Below are 20,022 nucleotides of genomic sequence, written 5' to 3' on the forward strand. Positions count from 1 at the left end.
TGATTTGTACATAATTTTATAAAAATGTGAACAGAAGAAACTAAACTTTTTCTGTTAGGTACTAAAAATTTCTCCAACATTGCACGTGGTTTCCCTTATTTCCTTGAGTTTGTTTTAGCATTTTCCTATCTATCTTCTGTGCCTCTGCCAGCATATATCCTTGTCACATGACATTTACTTATTCGTCTCCGATCCCTTTCAATCTCTAAATATACAAAGTCAATAATATGTACCCAAAACAATACGAGTCAAGACTCAAGAACGACAACATTAAATTGCCTTCAACGAAATTGAAGTGTCCATTGTTTGCTAATAAACTGAAAAAAAAAAAAAAAAAAAAAAAAAAAAAAAAAAAGATAAAATTAAGATCCACCGCATATGCGGATATGAGATCTAAATAACGGTAGCAATTCGTCTCTCACACACATTATACCCAAGTCTCAAACACTCAAGAAAGAAATTAAGAAAATGACAATATGGATGATAATTGAAAAGATTGAACACCTTCCCCTAATGACGTTCAATTATTACTTATTAGTATTAGTATTGAAACGGATAAGAGCAACTCTATATTTCTAGAATTATCTATACCAACAAAATTATCTCTCCAGATTTAGCTTTCGGTATTCCAAATTATTGTTCTTATCCTTTTGTAGGATAATAAGAGAAGGAAAAGAAAAAGGGTAATCAACAGATAATAATCATATTTTACAAACAAAATTATTCTAGTATGAAGAGGAAAAAAGCTAAATAATTATATTAACCCTTCATTCTCTCTTTCACTATAAATATTATATGTTAGAGTGTTGATAATCCTAGTATATTATATAAAGAAAAGAAACTAAATAATTAACTAGCTCTTTAATTTTCTTTTAATAAAGAACCTATGTAAACTTTTGGGTCGTTTCGTAAATAAAATAAAAAAAATTCAAAATTATTTTATTCACCTTAAACGAAAATAATTACATAAATATCCTATTTTTATTATATAAATCAACCTAAAATTGTGTTGTTAGGATTTAAACGTAAATCATGACACCCCAAACCGATTGACTATTTGAATTTTAAACCCTTTATGCACGTAAGTCATGTTAAGGTGTTGTGAGGCTAAGAAAACATGTAAAATGCATTAGGTTGGTGCGATTAATGTTAAACACAGAATTACCATAGGGATTAATCTAGAAACACTACTAATCGATTTCAAAATCTTCTACTACCGGGTATCCCTAGGCGTATCCTGTCCCTTTTAACACATATATCGTCCATCTTAGTGTGCTTTTGTATTTGAAAGTAAATTACACTAGTCTAGTGTCATTTATGTGTTTCTTTTCTTAGAGCACTCTAACGCGATTTATATGTACAAGGATTATAAAATTCAAAATGTAAATCATCTTGAAATGTGACTATTTACGTTTAAAACCTAATCCACACAATACTAGAACAATTTATATAATAAGAGTGTTCTGGACAAAAATAGTATTTATGATTGCAAATAAATGAATATAGCACGTTACTAGTTAATGAATATATAACATTAATACTAATTAAAGTCATTAACTCATCAAACTATCAAATCATGATATTAAAAGTATACATTAAAAAAAATAAATGTTTAAAAAACGATTACCTTAAAAAAATAAAAAAAATAAAAAAGAAACTCAGCATGAAGACACAGTATTCACTCTATTATCTAAAGTACTACTAACTTAAGTATTAGAGTGTTTTGCATGTTATCCACCCATTTTAATTCTGACATCGCTCAGGTTAGGATCTCCAAATTTTATTAGCTTGTGATCTCCATAAAAGGTATGAACATTGGCAGTTTGACACCGTCTGTAGAGATCTTACATTGTCTGAACCATGACTGAGAAAATTCATTCGGTAATTAACCCAATCACTCCTTTTAAGGAGCAATTCCATGATGATGGACTTGAAACAGATGTCATCCTGCTAACCAATGAAGAACGTCAAGTCTTCTGGGGTTTGAAAACCGTGAGCAGAATGTTGAAGCCCATAACGATGGAACTCATAACGCGGGGGCTCGTCACTTCGCTAGGTTAGGGAATAATTACGTTCATGCTATGCAACAAATGCGCCATAGAGTGCAAGAATTAGAATGTTACTAGGCAGCGTTGAACGTCGCTTGGCAAAACGATCAAAATCTAGGCGATCCCGGTCTCGAACTTGCACGGCCATGGCCCATGGGCCATGATGATCATAGTCGTGAGAGGGAAAACCCAGAAAGGGCTCCTGATCAGCGACAAGATAACAATCATCGACGTTCACACTCACCTCAAAGACACAGAAGGTCACCACGACGTGATAACAGGCGTCACGAGTTTGACAGACGAGGAAGGGATGAGTCCCGATTGGCCCAATCTAAAAGGAGACGAATTCCACAAAGGAGTCCAAGTCTTAAAAGGCATAGGGATGCTCGGGAACATGTGATTATGGGCCAGACTCTATTTGCTTCTCACATTCTCCAAGTCCACCGACCTAAGCACTTTGATAAACTAACAGATCTGAAGTATGAGGGCGAGTTGGATCCGTAGGAGCATATTAATGCTTTTGAGGCCAGGATGAACCGTAAAGGTGTAGGAGATGCGGTCTGGTGTAAGACTTTTTCAGTGTCATTGTCAAGACTAGCGATGATTTGGTTCAACATACTGCCTTCCGACTCCATCTCTTCATTTGCTGACATTAAAACCAAGTTTTCAGCACACTTTACCACAAAAAGAACTCAAACCAAGCATCCAATCTCACTACTTGGCGTAGAGAAAAGGGCGCGAGAGAGTATCTGAGATTACTTGCATCGCTTTATCACAGCCTTGCTTGAAGTGAAAACACAAACACCTGAAGTCGTGTGTCTGTGCCTCATTGTCAGTTTGCTAGAAGGAGACTTCAGGAGGCATTTAACTTCCAAGATATAAAATCCGTAGAAGAGATACATCAGATCACCTTAAAGTATATGCGAGATGAGGACATCTCGAGGGTGGTCTTGACAAAGAGGAAAAACCTACCCTCGTCACCTAATAAGGCCAAGAGCTCAAGCTAGTCCTCAACTCCAAAGTCATTTACACCCCGGATAGGAAAGTTCTCAATATATACACCCCTGGTGGCATCATTATCAGAGGTGTATCAGCAAGTATCTCACTCGGGTATCCTTCCAAAAGCGAGGCGAATTCGACCAAAGGCTTCTTTGAATAAGTCACGATATTGTGATTATCACAATTCTTATGGTAATAGGATTGAAGATTGTATTGATTTGAAGGATGTGTTAGAGCAGGCGATTCAAGATGGAAAGCTCCTTGAGTTTGTTCAACATGTCAGACCGCCCAGACAGCATAATGACGATAAAGATCGGGAGACTAGGAATCCCAGAAATACTAAGACTATAGAAGTCCAGGATGATATTGCTCAAGTCATTGTGAATTTAGTTGTAGGTCCAAAGTCCAGAAATGCCATCAAGAAAGACATTAAAGCTGCAAATTTGGAAGTTGTGAACGTAACCAACATCCCAACTATGCAGTTCACGGCGGATGATTTCCAATACACCACAACGGAAGATGATGAGCCACTGGTAATCACTACCAAGTTGAAAAATGGGATTGTAAAGTGAATATTGGTTGACACAGGAGCATATTCAAATCTCCTTTCCAGAAATGCTTTTGGTGCACTAGGATTAAAAGATCAGCAACTAAAACCACATCTTCTTGGTATCCTGGGCTTGGGAGATCGATATATTAAGCCTGATGGAGCTGTTGATCTCTTGTTTACAATTGGAGAAGGTGCCGACGTACGGGTGTTACAAGATGAGTTTGTCGTCCCAAAGGATTCAACGACTTATAATGTGATCCTCGGAAGGAAGACGATAAACGATCTCTATGCGTTCATCTCAACCAAATTTTCAGTTATGAAATTTCTTACCTCTGAAGGTCGGATTGCTATTCTCTAAGGAGATCGAATAGCTATCATAAAGCACAACAAAGCAAGTTTAACTTTAAGGGATAAAGCCAAAGATTCTACTGGCATATTTTTTGTCAACTTGGACTCTCGAGTTCAAAAAAAAGCCAAGGTCGGAACCTAATGAAAATTTGAAAAAATTCCAAATTGGTGATGATGCAAAAAAGTACACTATAATAAAAAAAAGATTTATCTTATTCCCTAAAGTTGGAACTCCAGGACTTCTTAAAAGGTAACATGAATTTATTTGCTTCGAAACCCTTTGGTATGCCCGGAATGGACCCCACATTCATGTCTCACTAACTTGCTAATGACCCTATCATTAAGTTGGTTGCGCAGTGATGAGTGGATAATTTATACGCTTTTTGCCATTATTTTTACATAGTTTTCAGTATGATTTAGTTAGTTTTTAGTATATTTTTATTAGTTTTTAATTAAAATTCACATTTCTGGACTTTACTATAAGTTTGTGTGTTTTTCTATGATTTCAGATATTTTCTGGCTGAAATTGAGGGACTTGAGCAAAAATCATATTCAGAAGTTGAAGAAGGACTGCAGATGCTGTTGGATTCTGACCTCCCTGCACTCAAAGTGGATTTTCTGGAGCTACAGAACTCCAAATGGCGCGCTTCTAATTGCGTTGGAAATTAGACATCCAGGGCTTTCCAGCAATATATAATAGTCCATACTTTGCCCGAGTTCAAATGACGCAAACTGGTGTTGAACGCCAGTTCCATGTTGCAGTCTGGCGTTCAGCGCCAGAAACAAGTTGCAAAGTGGAGTTCAACGCCAGAAACACGTTACAAACTGGCGTTCAACTCCAAGAATGACCTCTCCACGTGTAAACTTCAAGCTCAGCCCAAGCACACACCAAGTGGGCGTAGTGACAGACGCAAAAGGATCAATGGATCCTATTCTAGTATGATCGAGAACCGACAGATGATTAGCCGTGCCGTGACAGAGCATTTGGACCATTTTCACTGAGAGGATGGGATGTAGCCATTGACAACGGTGATGCCCTACATAAAGCTTGCCATAGAAAGGAGTAAGACTGATTGGATGAAGACAGCAGGAAAGCAGAGGTTCAGAGGGACGAAAGCATCTCTATACGATTATCTGAAATTCTAACCAATGAATTACATAAGTACCACTATCCTATTTTATATTTTATTTATTTCCATCCACTATAATTTCTTAATATAATTTAATCCGCCTGGCTGAGATTTAAAAGGTGACCATAGCTTGCTTCAAGCCGACAATCTTCATGGGATCGACCCTTACTCACGTAAAGTTTATTACTTGGACGACCCAGTGCAATTGCTGGTTAGTTGTACGAAGTTGTGAAACAGATATAAGATCATGAACGTGCGTATTGAGTTTTTAGCGCCGTTACCAAGGAATGAAATGATCACGATTTCGCACACCAAGTTTTTGGCGCCGTTGCCGGGGATTGTTCGAGTTTGGACAACTGACGGTTCATCTTGTTGCTCAGATTAGGTAACTTTATTTTAATTTTAACCTTTTTGCTTTTATTATTCTTATTTTCGAAAAAAAATCAAAAAAATATTTTCTTCTTTTTCGTTTTTCCCAATTAATTCTCGAAAAATACAAAAAAATTTACAAAATCATAAAATCAAAAATATTTTTTGTGTTTCTTGTTTGAGTCTTGAGTCAAGTTTTAAGTTTGGTGTCAATTGCATCTTTTTAATTTTCTAAAAATTATTTTCAAAAATTTCATGCATTGCATTCTTCATGATCTTCAAGTTGTTCTTGGCCAGTCTTCTTGTTTGATCTTTATATTTTCTTGTTTTGTGTCTTTTCTTGTTTTTCAAATGCATTCTTGAATTCTTAGTGTCTAAAAATTAAAAATTTTTAAGTTTGGTGTCTGGCATGTTTTCTTTTCTTGAAAATTTTTCAAAAATAAGTTTTTGGTGTTCATCTTGACATTCAAAGTGTTCTTGGTGTTCATCTTGACATTCATAGTGTTCTTGCATGCATCACATGTTTTGATCCAAAATTTTCATGCATTGAGTCAATTTTGTGTTTTTCTCTTTCATCATTAAAAATTCAAAAATAAAAAAAAATATCTTTTCCTTATTTTACTCAAAATTTTCGAAAATATGATTTGATTTAGTCAAAAAGTTTTTAAATTTAATTGTTTCTTATGAATCAAATCAAATTTTCAATTTAAAAAATCTTATCTTTTCAAAATCTTTTTCAAAAATCAAATCTTTTTCATTTTACCTTCATATTTTCGAAAACTTTTTAAATTTGATTTTAAAAAAATTTTTTTCTTATTTTATTTCTTAATTTTCAAAATCTTTACTAACATTTAATATGATTGATTGAAAAATTTCAAGTTGTTACTTGCTTATTAAGAAAGGTTCATTCTTTAAATTTTAAAATCTTATCTTTTTGTTTCTTGTTAGTCAAGTAATCAACTTTAATTTTCAAAATCAAATCTTTTTAAATTTCTTTTTCAAATCTTTTTCAAAATAAGTTTCAATCAATCATATCTTTTTGTTTCAATCATATCCTTTTTTTATTTCAATCATATCTTTTTCAAATTCAATTTCAAAATCTTTTCTAACTTCTTTCCTAACCTCTTAATTGATTTTCAAATATTTTTCAATCAATCTTATCTTTTTGTTTCAATCATATCTTTTTCAAAACTACCTAACTAATTCAATCTCTCTTAAAATTTTTGAAAATACCTCCCTCTTTTTCAAAATTTCATTTTGATTAACTAATTGTTTCAATTTTAATTTAATTTTAACTTTAATTTTCGAAATCTAACTTTCAAATTTCAAATTTTTATTTTAATTAAATTTCGAAATTCTCTCTCTCATCTCCTTCTATTTATTTATTCATCTACTAACACTTCTCTTCCATCCAAAAAAAATTCGAACACCACCTCCCTCTCTGTGTTCGAGTTTTTCCTCTTCTCTTCTTTACATTACATTCTTTGCTTCTTCTACTCACACAAAGGAATCTCTATACTGTAACATAGAGGATTCCATATTTTCTTTGTTATTCCATTCTTTGTCATATGAGCAGGAGCAAGGACAAGAACATTCTTGTTGAAGCAGATCCTGAACCTGAAAGGACTCTAAAAAGGAAACTAAAAGAAGCTAAAATACAACAATCCAGAGACAACCTTACAGGAATTTTTGAACAGGAAGAGGAGATGGCAGCCAAAAATAATAATAATGCAAGGAGGATGCTTGGTGACTTTACTGCACCTAATTCCAATTTACATGGAAGAAGCATCTCCATCCCTGCCATTGGAGCAAACAACTTTGAGTTGAAACCTCAATTAGTTTCTCTGATGCAGCAGAACTGCAAGTTTCATGGACTTCCATCTGAAGATCCTTTTCAGTTCTTAACTGAATTCTTGCAGATCTGTGATACTGTTAAGACCAATGGGGTTGATCCCGAGGTCTACAGCCTTATGCTTTTCCTGTTTGCTGTAAGAGACAGAGCTAGAGTATGGTTGGACTCTCAACCCAAAGATAGCCTGAACTCTTGGGATAAGTTGGTCACAGCTTTCTTAGCCAAGTTTTTTCCTCCTCAAAAGCTGAGTAAGCTTAGAGTGGATGTTCAAACCTTCAGACAGAAAGAAGGTGAATCCCTCTATGAAGCTTGGGAGAGATATAAGCAACTGACCAAAAAGTGTCCTTCTGACATGCTCTCAGAATGGACCATCCTGGATATATTCTATGATGGTCTGTCTGAATTAGCTAAGATGTCATTGGATACTTCTGCAGGTGGATCCATTCACCTAAAGAAAACGCCTGCAGAAGCTCAAGAACTCATTGACATGGTTGCTAATAACCAGTTCATGTACACTTCTGAGAGGAATTCTGTGAGTAATGGGACGCCTCAGAAGAAGGGAGTTCTTGAAATTGATACTCTGAATGCCATATTGGCTCAGAATAAAATATTGACTCAACAAGTCAATATGATTTCTCAGAGTCTGAATGGAATGCAAGTTGCATCCAACAGTACTCAAGAGGCATCTTCTGAGGAAGAAGCTTATGATCCTGAGAACCCTGCAATAGCAGAGGTGAATTACATGGGTGAACCCTATGGAAACACCTATAATCCCTCATGGATAAATCACCCAAATCTCTCATGGAAGGATCAACAAAAGCCTCAACAAGGCTTTAATAATGGTGGAAAAAACAGGTTTAGCAATAGCAAGCCTTTCCCATCATCCACTCAGCAAAAGACAGAGAGTTCTGAGCAGAATCCATCTAGCTTGGCAAATATAGTCTCTGATCTATCTAAGGCCACTCTAAGTTTCATGAATGAAACAAGGTCCTCCATTAGAAATTTGGAAGCACAAGTGGGCCAACTGAGTAAAAGGATCACTGAAACCTCTCCTAATACTCTCCCAAGCAATACAGAAGAAAACCCAAAAGGAGAGTGCAAGGCCATTGAATTGATCATCATGGCCGAACCTACAAGGGAGGGAGAGGACGTGAACCCCAGTGAGGAAGACCTCCTGGGACGTCTAGAGATCAATAAGGAGTTTCCCTCTAAGGAACCAAAGGACTCTGAGGCTCATCTGGAGACCATAGAGATTCCATTAAACCTCCTTATGCCATTCATGAGCTCTGATGAGTATTCTTCTTCTGAAGAGAATGAAGATGTTACTGAAGAGCAAGTTGCCAAGTACCTTGGTGCTATCATGAAGTTGAATGCCAAATTATTTGGTAATGATACTTGGGAAGATGAACCTCCCTTGCTCACCAATGAACTGAGCGATCTGGATCAACTGAGATTACCTCAGAAGAAACAAGATCCTGGAAAGTTCTTAATACCTTGTACCATAGGCACCATGACCTTTGAGAAGGCTCTATGTAACCTTGGGTCAGGGATAAACCTCATGCCCCTCTCTGTAATGGAGAAATTGGAAATCTTTGATGTGCAAGCTGCCAGAATCTCACTAGAGATAGCAGACAACTCAAGAAAATAGGCTTATGGACTAGTAGATGACATGTTAGTAAAGGTTGAAGACCTTTACATCCCTACTGATTTCATAATCCTAGCCACTGAGAAGGAAGAGGATGAATCCATCATCCTTGGAAGACCCTTCCTAGCCACAGCAAGAGCTGTGATTGATGTGGACAGAGGAGAGTTAATCCTTCAACTGAATGAGGACTACCTTGTGTTTAAAACTCAAGGTCCTCCTTCTGTAACCATGGAGAAGAAGCATGAAAAGCTTCTCTCAGTACAGAGTCAAACAAAGCCCCCTCAGCCAAACTCTAAGTTTGGTGTTGGGAATCTATAAAATTGACCTGATCACCTGTGTGGCTTAGTGAGAGCCCACTGTCAAGCTATTGACATTAAAGAAGCTCTTGTTGGGAGGCAACCCAATGTTATTTAATATATTTTATTTTCTTTTCTCTTTGTTATTTCATGATTTACTAGGTTGATGATCATGTGGAGTCACAAAAACTACAAAAAATTAAAAAACAGAATGAAAAACAGCATTGAAAAATAGAACACCCTGGAGGAAGGGCTTACTGGCGTTTAAACGCCAGTAAGGAGCATCTGGCTGGCGTTTAATGCCAGAACAGAGCATGAAACTGGCGTTAAACGCCAGAAACAAGCAACATTTTGGCGTTTAAACGCCACGAATGCACCCCAAAGGAAAACTGGCGTTCAATGCCAGAAACATGCTACAGACTGGCGTTGAACGCCCAAAACAAGCATGGAAGTGGCGTTTAACGCCAGAAACATGCTGCAATCTGGCGTTAAACGCCAGGATTGCCTACAGAGGGCGTTTACACGCCTAATTGGAGCAGGGATGATTAAAGTCCTTGGCCCCACTAGATCTGTGGACCCCACAGGATCTCCTCAGGATCTGTGAACCCCACAGGACCCCCACCTACTTCTTCTCTCCTCTTCACACCTTTTCATAACTCTCTTCCCCAAATACCCCTCACCAATCAACTCAATCACTCTTTCCCATCACCTCTTCACCACTCACATCCATCCTCTCTTCCCCAAAAACCCCACCTACCTTTAAATTCAAAATAATTTCCCTCCCAAACCCAACCCTAAATGGCCGAACCCTAACCCCTCCCCACTCCTATATAAACCCCTCATTCCTTCTTCATTTTCACACAACTCAACCCTCTCTTCTTCCCCTTGGCCGAATCCACCTTCTCCCTCCATCTCCTCCATTTTTCTTCTCCTTCTACTTCTTTCTCTTTTTTTTTGCTCGAGGACAAGCAACCATTTTAAGTTTGGTGTGGTAAAAGAATTGCTTTTTGTTTTTCCATAACCATTTATGGCACCTAAGGCCAGAGAAACCTCTAGAAAGAGGAAAGAAAAGGCAATCGCTTCCACCTCTGAGTCATGGGAGATGGAGAGATTCATCTCTAAGGTTCATCAAGACCACTTCTATGAAGTTGTGGCCAAGAAGAAAGTGATCCCTGAGGTTCCTTTCAAACTCAAAAAGAATGAGTATCCGGAGATCCGACTTGAAATCCAAAGAAGAGGTTGGGAAGTTCTAACCAACCTCATTCAACAAGTTGGGATCTTAATGGTTCAAGAGTTCTATGCAAATGCATGGGTTACTAGGAACCATGATCAAAGTGTGAACCCAAACCCAAAGAATTGGCTCACCATGGTTCGGGGGAAATACTTAGATTTCAGTCCGGAAAGTGTAAGGTTGGCGTTTAACCTACCAATGATGGAAGAGAACGCATGCCCCTACACTAGAAGAGTCAACTTTGATCAAAGGTTAGAACAAGTCCTCGTGGACATATGTGTGGAAGGAGCTCATTGGAAAATTGACTCAAGGGGCAAGCCGGTTCAACTAAGAAGGCTTGACCTCAAGCCTGTAGCTAGAGAATGGTTGGAGTTCATTCAACGCTCAATCATTCCCACTAGTAACTGGTCTGAAGTTACTGTAGACCGGGCCATCATGATCCGTAGTATCATGATTGGGGAGGAAGTAGAAGTTCATGAGATTATACCTCAAGAACTCTACAAGGTAGCTGACAAGTCCTCCACTATGGCAAGGTTAGCCTCTCCTCACCTCATTTGCCACCTCTGTAATTCGGCTGGAATTGACATAGAGGGAGACATCCTCATTGAAGAGGATAAGCCCATCACTAAGAAAAAGATGGAGCAAACAAGAGAGCATGGACCTCAACATGAGCATGAGGAAATTCCTCACCATGAAATCCCTGAGATGCCTCAAGGGATGCACTTTCCTCCACAAAACTATTGGGAACAAATCAACACTTCCCTAGGTGAATTAAGTTCCAACATGGGACAATTAAGGGTGGAACATCAAGAGCACTCCATCATCCTCCATGAAATTAGAGAAGATCAAAGAGCTATGAGGGAAGAGCAAGAAAGACAAGGAAGAGACATAGAGGAGCTCAAAAGCACCATTGGTTCTTCAAGAAAAGGAAGACGCCACCCTCACTAAGGTGGACTCATTCCTTAATCTCCTTGTTTATTTATTTTCCTGTTTTTCGATTTTTATGCTTTATGTTTGTTTAGGTTTTTGTCTTCATGATCACTAGTATTTAAGTGTCTATGCCATAAAGTTATGAATGTCTTATGAATCCATCACCTCTCTTGAATGAAAAATGTTTTAATTACAAAAAAACAAGAAGTACATGGTTTCGAATTCATCCTTGAAACTAGTTTAATTATTTTGATGTGGTGACAATACTTTTTATTTTCTGAATGAATGCTTGAACAGTGCATATGTCTTTTGAAGTTGTTGTTTTAGAATGTTAAATATGTTAGCTCTTGAAAGAATGATGAACAGGAGAAATGTTATTTGATAATCTAAAAAATCATAAAAATGATTCTTGAAGCAAGAAAAAGCAGTGAATACAAAAGCTTGCAGAAAAAATGTAAAAAAAAATAGCAAAAAAAATGGGAAAAAGAAAAAGCAAGCAGAAAAAGCCAAAAGCTCTTAAAACTAAAAGGTAAGAGCAAAAATCCAATAGCCCTTAAAACCAAAAGGAAAGGGTAATAAAAAAAGATCCAGGACTTTGAGCATCAGTGGATAGGAGGGCCTAAAGGAATAAAATCCTTGCCTAAGCGACTAAACCAAGCTGTCCCTAACCATGTGCTTGTGGCGTGAAGGTGTCAAGTGAAAACTTGAGACTGAGCGGTTAAAGTCAAGGTTCAATGCAAAAGAAGAGTGTGCTTAAGAACCCTGGACACCTCTAATTGGGGACTTTAGCAAAGCTGAGTCACAATCTGAAAAGGTTCACCCAGTTATGTGTCTGTGGCATTTATGTATCCGGTGGTAATACTGGAAAATAAAGTGCTTAGAGCCACGGCCAAGACTCATAAAGTAGTTGTGTTCAAGAATCAACATACTGAACTAGGAGAATCAATAACACTATCTGAATTCTAAGTTCCTATAGATGCCAGTCATTCTGAACTTCAATGGATAAAGCGAGATGCCAAAACTATTCAAGAGGCAAAAAGCTACAAGTCCCGCTCATCTGATTGGAGCTAAGTTTCATTGATATTTTGGAATTTATAGTATATTTTCTTCTTTTTATCCTATTTGATTTTCAGTTCCTTGGGGACAAGCAACAATTTAAGTTTGGGGTTGTGATGAGCGGATAATTTATACGCTTTTTGGCATTGTTTTTACATAGTTTTCAGTATGATTTAGTTAGTTTTTAGTATATTTTTATTAGTTTTTAATTAAAATTTACACTTCTGGACTTTACTATGAGTTTGTGTGTTTTTCCGTGATTTCAGGTATTTTCTGGCTGAAATTGAGGGACTTGAGCAAAAATCAGATTCAGAGGTTGAAGAAGGACTGCAGATGTTGTTGGATTCTAACCTCCCTGCACTCAAAGTAAATTTTCTGGAGTTACAGAATTCCAAATGGTGCGCTTCCAATTGCGTTGGAAAGTAGACATCCAGGGCTTTCCAGCAATATATAATAGTTTATACTTTTCCTGAGTTCAGATGATGCAAACTGGCGTTGAACGCCAGTTTCATGTTGTAGTCTGGCGTTCAGTGCCAGAAACAAGTTGCAAAGTGGAGTTCAACGCCAGAAACACATTACAAACTGGAGTTCAACTCCAAGAATGACCTCTCCACGTGTAAACTTCAAGCTCAGCCCAAGCACACACCAAGTGGGCCCCGGAAGTGGATTTCTGCATCAATTACTTACTTCTGTAAACCCTAGTAGCTAGTCTAGTATAAATAGGACTTTTTACTATTGTATTTACATCTTCGGATCATCTTTGATTAGTTTTATGCTATCTTAGACTTTCATGGGGGCTGGCCATTCGGCCATGCCTGGACCATTATCACTTATGTATTTTCAACGGTAGAGTTTCTACACTCCATAGATTAAGGTGTGGAGCTCTGCTGTTCCTCAAGGATTAATGCAAAGTACTACTGTTTTTCTATTCAATTCAACTTATTCCGCTTCTAAGATATTCATTCGCACTTCAACATGATGGATGTGATGATCGTGACAGTCATCATCATTCTCAACTTATGAACGCGTGCCTGACAACCACTTCCGTTCTACCTTAGATTGAATGGATATCTCTTGGATATCCAATACAGGGGACCGAGTCCGAGTTATTAGTGTCTTCGTGGTATAAGTTAGAACCCATGGATGGCCATTCCTGAGATCCGAAAAGTCTAAACCTTGTCTGTGGTATTCCGAGTAGGATCTGGGAAGGGATGGCTGTGACGAGCTTCAAATTCACGAGTGCTGGGCGTAGTGACAGATGCAAAAGGATCAATGGATCCTATTCCAGTATGATCAAGAACCGACAGAAGATTAGCCGTGCCGTGACAGAGCATTTGGACCATTTTCACTGAGAGGATGAGATGTAGCCATTGACAACGGTGATGCCCTACATAAAGCTTGCCATGGAAAGGAGTAATACTGATTGGATGAAGACAGCAGGAAAGCAGAGGTTCAGAGGGACGAAAGCATCTCTATACGCTTATCTGAAATTCTCACCAATGAATTACATAAGTACCACTATCCTATTTTATATTTTATTTATTTTCATCCCCTATAATTTCTTAATACAATTTAATCTGCCTGACTGAGATTTACAAGGTGACCATAGCTTGCTTCAAGCCGACAATCTCCGTGGGATCGACCCTTACTCACGTAAGGTTTATTACTTGGACGACCCAGTGCACTTGCTGGTTAGTTGTACGAAGTTGTGAAACAGATATAAGATCATGAACATGCGTATTGAGTTTTTAGCACCGTTACCAAGGAATAGAATGATCACGATTTCGCACACCACACAGCAATGTTGGAAGATGTTGTCCGAGTGAATTGCCGAGGTCAAGAAGAAAGTACAAGGGTTGTTGGATGCTGGGTTCATTAGGGAACAAACGTATTTGACATGGCTATCTAATGTCGTGATGGCAAAAAAATCTAATGGAAAGTGGCGTATGTGTGTGGATTACACAAATTTAAATAAAGTCTGCCTAAAAGATTGATTTTTCTTACCCAACATTGATAACATGATTGATTCAATCTCGGAATATTGGATTCTATGTTCTTTAGATGCTTACAGTGGATATAGCCAAATACCCATGCATAAGCCCGATGAGGATAAAGCTGCTTTTATTACCCTTGAAGGAATTTATTATTATACTGTAATACCTTTTGGTTTGAAAAATGCAAGGGCCACTTACCAAAGATTGATGGCCAAAGTATTTAAGCAGCGAATTAGAAAGAATGTAAAAGTTTACATTGATGATATGTTGATAAACACTAAAAGAGACTCCGACTTGAAGGCTAATCTAAAGGAGATCTTGAACTACCTCCGACTTCACAAGATGAGGTTAAATCCAGCAAAATATGCTTTTGGAGTCTGGAGAGGTAAATTTTTAGGCTTTATGATAACCCAAAGGGATATAAAAGCTAATATTGAGAAATGTCAAGTTATACTAGACATGTCAAGTCCTTAGAACTTTAAAAAGGTGCAAAGGCTCATAGGTTAGTTAGTTACGTTGTCAAGATTTTTGGGAGTTTCAGCTGAAAAAGCGAGGCTGTTTTTAATTTTATGAAAAAAAGTGTGGATTTTATATGGACAGAGGAGTGTAAGATGACTTTTAAACATTTTAAAAATTTGTTGTCATCACCTCCTGTACTAGTAAAACCAGAACTTGAAAAACCCTTGTACTTATACTTGTTTGTAAGTGAAGGAACTGTAGCTTTAGCTTCAGTTCTGGAGGACGAAAGTAAACGTCAACTACCTGTCTATTTTGTTAGTAAGGTCCTTCAAGGTAGGGTTGTCAAATGGGCTAGTCCGGCTCATTTAAGCCCAGACCATTTAGTCCACGGGTTATACGGGCTAGTCCATTTAAATTCACTTTGCTCGCGGGCCAAGATTTTATATCCCAGATCGATTATGGCCAGCCCAACTGGTTAAATGGGCTAGCCCGTTTATTTGTTGGCTTTTTTTAATTTTTTGAAAAAAAAAAGCTAAAAAAATCCAATTTTGAGGAGAAAATTTATTGTATATTTTTGGACAAAAAAAATTTTGTTTGGCACAAAAAAATTAAAGTTCTAACAAACAACTAAACACATTTGCAGTAGCTTTTTTTTATACATTGTACATTTTATTTTACTAACGGTTATGCTCTAAATTTGTCCTTTTAACTCAAAACGGAATTATATTCGCATCCAATTAGTGATTCCATATTTCTAATTCTAATATTTCTAATTAAAGGAGTATTCCTAATTCCCCTCACACAGTTAACAAAGTATTATAAACTAATATAGCAACATCACAATTCTATCAAAAAGTCACACAAAAGTGAAAAAAAAAAGTGTTTAACAGATTACATGGCATGCAAATATATTACAAAAATAACAAGTAATGTAATCCCAAAATCTTTTATCCAATCCACCAAATTAGTCAACACCTACAATGAAAAGAAGAATAAATTATCAAATAAAAGTTAGTGACTTAGTGGCAAAAAAAGAATTTCAATAGAATTGAATTAAAAAATGCATAGTTTAAAACAATTAGACAATACCAATAAAATATCAGGCATTATATTAATTGAATCCACTTTATCTTTATAATATTCTTTGTCACTCTCATTTTTACACTCAAATTCACCATCTACAATTTAAAATTAGTTAGTAGAAAACTAAACAAATGTAATATGCAAGTCACTCATTATTTATTGCCAATAAAGTTAACAAAATAAATTTAAAAAGTGAATTATCATCGTCTTTAAATCTACGTATCCAATTACAAGCACAAATAAGATCTTGCATATTCTTATCCAAAATAGAATTTCTATACTTATTTAGGACATGTACACCAATAGAAAAGACTGATTTTGAAGCTACCGTAATTATTGGAATACTAAGCACAACACAAGCCATGGAAGCTAAATCAGAAAAGAGATGTGCTTGAGACTTTGAATATTGCAAGACATCTATTTTAGAGTTCATATCAAGAATTGACTCATCCACATAGATATCTAAAGAAGACTTTCTTTGTGAAGCATTAGTTTGAAAATTTATATTTCTCAACTCCTACAATATTAAAAAAAATTTAAAAAAATAACATATTGACAAAAACATATAAAAAATTATATTAACATAATACACAACAGAAATAAAATTTACATCAGGCACATCAAATAAAAGTGGATCATCCTTTCTAGAAGTTGTAAATCTTATTTGACTGCTAGAGGCATTAAAAGAGGCATTATGTGACAAAGTTTCTGAATATGCTTCAAACAACAAATACAGCTTCTTCTTAATGGTGGTCAATTTCTCATTAGCAGTACATGGATCCACTTTATTCAAATAATATTTCAAAATATAAAATTTCATTCGAGGATCGAGAATAGGTCCTAGAGAGAATCATGGAATAATCACTCCAATACTTATCAAATTTGGCTTTCATTGGTTGCACCATTTTTCTTATGACCTTATCTTCACTAATGAAATATTCTTTTAGCAAGCACTCAATCCTCTAAATTTACATAAAATACAACTTTGAAGTAGGATAAGATTGACCAGACATCAAGGTACTGATTTTATAAAATGGATTCAGAAATTTACAGATTTCTCTTCCTCTTTTTCACTCTTCTTCAGATGGACGATCTTTGAAATTGTTATCCTTCGAAGAGAGTCTAACAAAACCACGCTCACATCTCAAAGCACTCTCCAACATCAAGAAAGTAGAATTTTATCTAGTAGGCACATCTAAGTCCACTCTAATGTCAGAAATTTCAAGTGACTTAAGAACATCTCTAAATTGGATAGCTCATGCCTCCGATTCTCTCATATACTTGATACTCTCTTTGATATTATGAAAAATAGAACTAGCAACCTTCAACCCATCTTGAACTATCAAGTTTAAAATATGAGCACAATACCTCACATGAAAATAGTTTCCATTACACAATAACCCATCACTTAAAAGGAGGTTTCGCTTGAGTAAAGTTTGCATGCTATCATTAGATGAACCATTGTCTAAGGCTATTGAAAATATTTTCTTCTCTATTCTTGATTCAGATAACCACTCAAGAACTTTATTTGCTAATTGATGTCTTGTATGTGGAATGGACAAGTGAGAAAATGAGAGTATCTTAGAATTTAATTTCCACCTAGAATCAACATAATGTGCAACCAAAGTCATATAACCCTTTGTTGTGCATGAAGTCTAAAGATCAGTAGTCTAAACATATCCTACTTTGAAATTTTTCTAACTGGCATTTTAACTTTTATTTTTCAGCAGTATAAAATTTACAAATATCAGTTACATAAGTGTTTTGAGAGAACATCTTAGCATCAGGATTCAAGTACTTAAAAACATCTCTAATTCTTCTATACTCAACAAATGAGAAAGGCAAATCATGTTCTATTATTTCTATTATAATTAATTCAGGAAAAACTACAGGATTAACTTTCCTAGCCCTTAACCTCTTAGCTTCATCAAGCATCATTTTTCCCAAATCATGAAATTTGGGAAGTTTACGAGACACAGGGATATGTCATCTCACTGTAGAGGTACCATGAGTACTATCCTTACCTTTGTATTCTTTTCCACACCCTTTACATTTGCACCTTGCTTTGCCATCTTCCATAATTATTTTTATAAAACTATCCCAGACATTAAATGTAGTTAACCTTTTTCTCTTTTTAGAATTTGACCCATCAATAGCAGTAGGTGGAATACTTACAAGAGGCGTCACTTAAGTTACTTCCAACGAGATTTTATCGTCAACAAGATCATCAAAGTCATCATCAGAGTCTGAGTCCAAGAAAATGTGTTCTACCTCAGCATTTGGATCAACAAGGTCTCTTGCATAATCATTCATAATTCCAAAATAAATTACTAACCAAAAATAAAAGCACAAAATCAGATTACTCTTTACCATTTACAAAAGATATTATTACAAAATAACCCAGAACAAAACAGAATAGATAAATAATTGATGTTAGTGTCATATTATTTATCTAAACATTAAGAGCCTAAGATTTATAAGAAAAGAAATAACATGCATATTTTATTGTTAAGACAAGAAAGTAATCTTACAATAATTGGCTGAAGAATAATGAGTGATGACCGAAGACTACGAAAACTGAAGAAGAGTAGAAGCTAAACGAAGAATGAATGAAGTGACAAAGACTAAGGGGCTAATAGTGATGAGAGCCTCAGAAGGCTCTAATGGTGGGGATGCTCATCGATGATACCGATGAAGAAGTTACCGTTGCCGAAAGAGGGATAGACACACACATAAATTTGTGCGGTTGTGGCGTTGTGCAGAAGAATCAGGGATTTAAGGCTACTCCAGTCTTCGGAGAGATTTTTCTTTTTCCTTTTTAAGTTCAAATTTTTAGTGAGTGGCTAAGATAGAGAGAGTTTTCAGTTTTGTACTTTTGTATTGTATCTGGGTCGGGTTATTTTCTGGGTCGATTTTTTTCAGCTTTCATAATATTGGTCAATTGGCCTTATAATCCATGGCTTATTGGCTTAACAATTCTTTAAATATATTACTTTTGTACGGGTTGAGTTGGGTTTTTTTCAGATGTTTGGTCGAAATCTGAAATTTCAGTTAAAAACAAACCAAAATTTGTGCGGCCCCATTTAGCTCGAAATTTAAATGGGTCTAAATTAGAGGCAAAAGTCCGTCCATTTAAACGGGTAAACGGGCTAATCCGATGGGCTTAGTCAATTTTTATGGCCCTACTTCAAGGCCCTAAACTAAGATATTTAAAATTGGAGAAGTTGGATTTTGCTTTGCTCACGTCGGTACATTAGTATTTTTAAGCTATTTAATTATCATATGAACCGACTAGCTGATTAAAAACGTTTTGCAAAAGCTTGACCTGATAGGTTGAATGGTGATTTGGTCCATATAACTATCTCAATTCGATATACAATATGAATCAACCATTAAGGCTCAAGTAATGATTGATTTTCTAGCTGAAATAACCCATACAGTTTCTGAAATTTTGAGATGAAAAATTCATGTAAATGGAGCTTCTAACGTAAAAAATGGAAGATTCAGTCTTATCTTAATTAAAGAAGATGACATGGTGATTGAAGCCTCCAGTAAATTCAATTTTTCATTTCCAATAATCAAGCTAAATATGAAACTTTGCTTGCAGGATTAGTGTTATCCCGGGGTGTCGGAATTACGGTAATCACTATACTTAGTGATTCGCAGATTGTAATATCCTAAATTAATGGCAAATATCAAGCAAGAAAGCCGTTGTTACAAAAGTACTTGAAAAAAGGTACAATAGAAGGTACAGTTCTTTGATTCATTTAATATTAAACCTGAAAATGGGAATCGTAGCTTAATACAAGAAATGCTTTGAGAACCTTCTGTAAGCAGGTTCGATGTTACAATTTCACATTCTAGAGACGTTACTACTTGGAAGGATTCCATATGCACGTATTTGGAACATGTAATTTTGCCTAATGATGCTAAAGAATCTAGAAAATTGTGATTAAAATAACTAAATATATCATAATAAATGTTTAATATATAAAAGAGGAGTGTCACAGCCATTACTAAAGTGTTTAAATC

The 20,022-nt window shown here is 36.0% G+C and overlaps 1 non-coding gene across 1 annotated transcript; it reads right to left on the reverse strand.

The window, feature by feature from the left end:
- Nucleotides 1–7,546: 7,546 nt before the first annotated feature.
- LOC112781372 (small nucleolar RNA R71) lies at nucleotides 7,547–7,650 on the reverse strand. Its single transcript, XR_003192152.1, has one exon. It is a non-coding gene; the product is annotated as a small nucleolar RNA R71 (small nucleolar RNA).
- Between the last annotated feature and the right edge of the window lie 12,372 nt (nucleotides 7,651–20,022).

This window comes from Arachis hypogaea, chromosome 19 (genome assembly GCF_003086295.3).
Source record: "Arachis hypogaea cultivar Tifrunner chromosome 19, arahy.Tifrunner.gnm2.J5K5, whole genome shotgun sequence".
Lineage (NCBI taxonomy): Eukaryota > Viridiplantae > Streptophyta > Magnoliopsida > Fabales > Fabaceae > Arachis > Arachis hypogaea.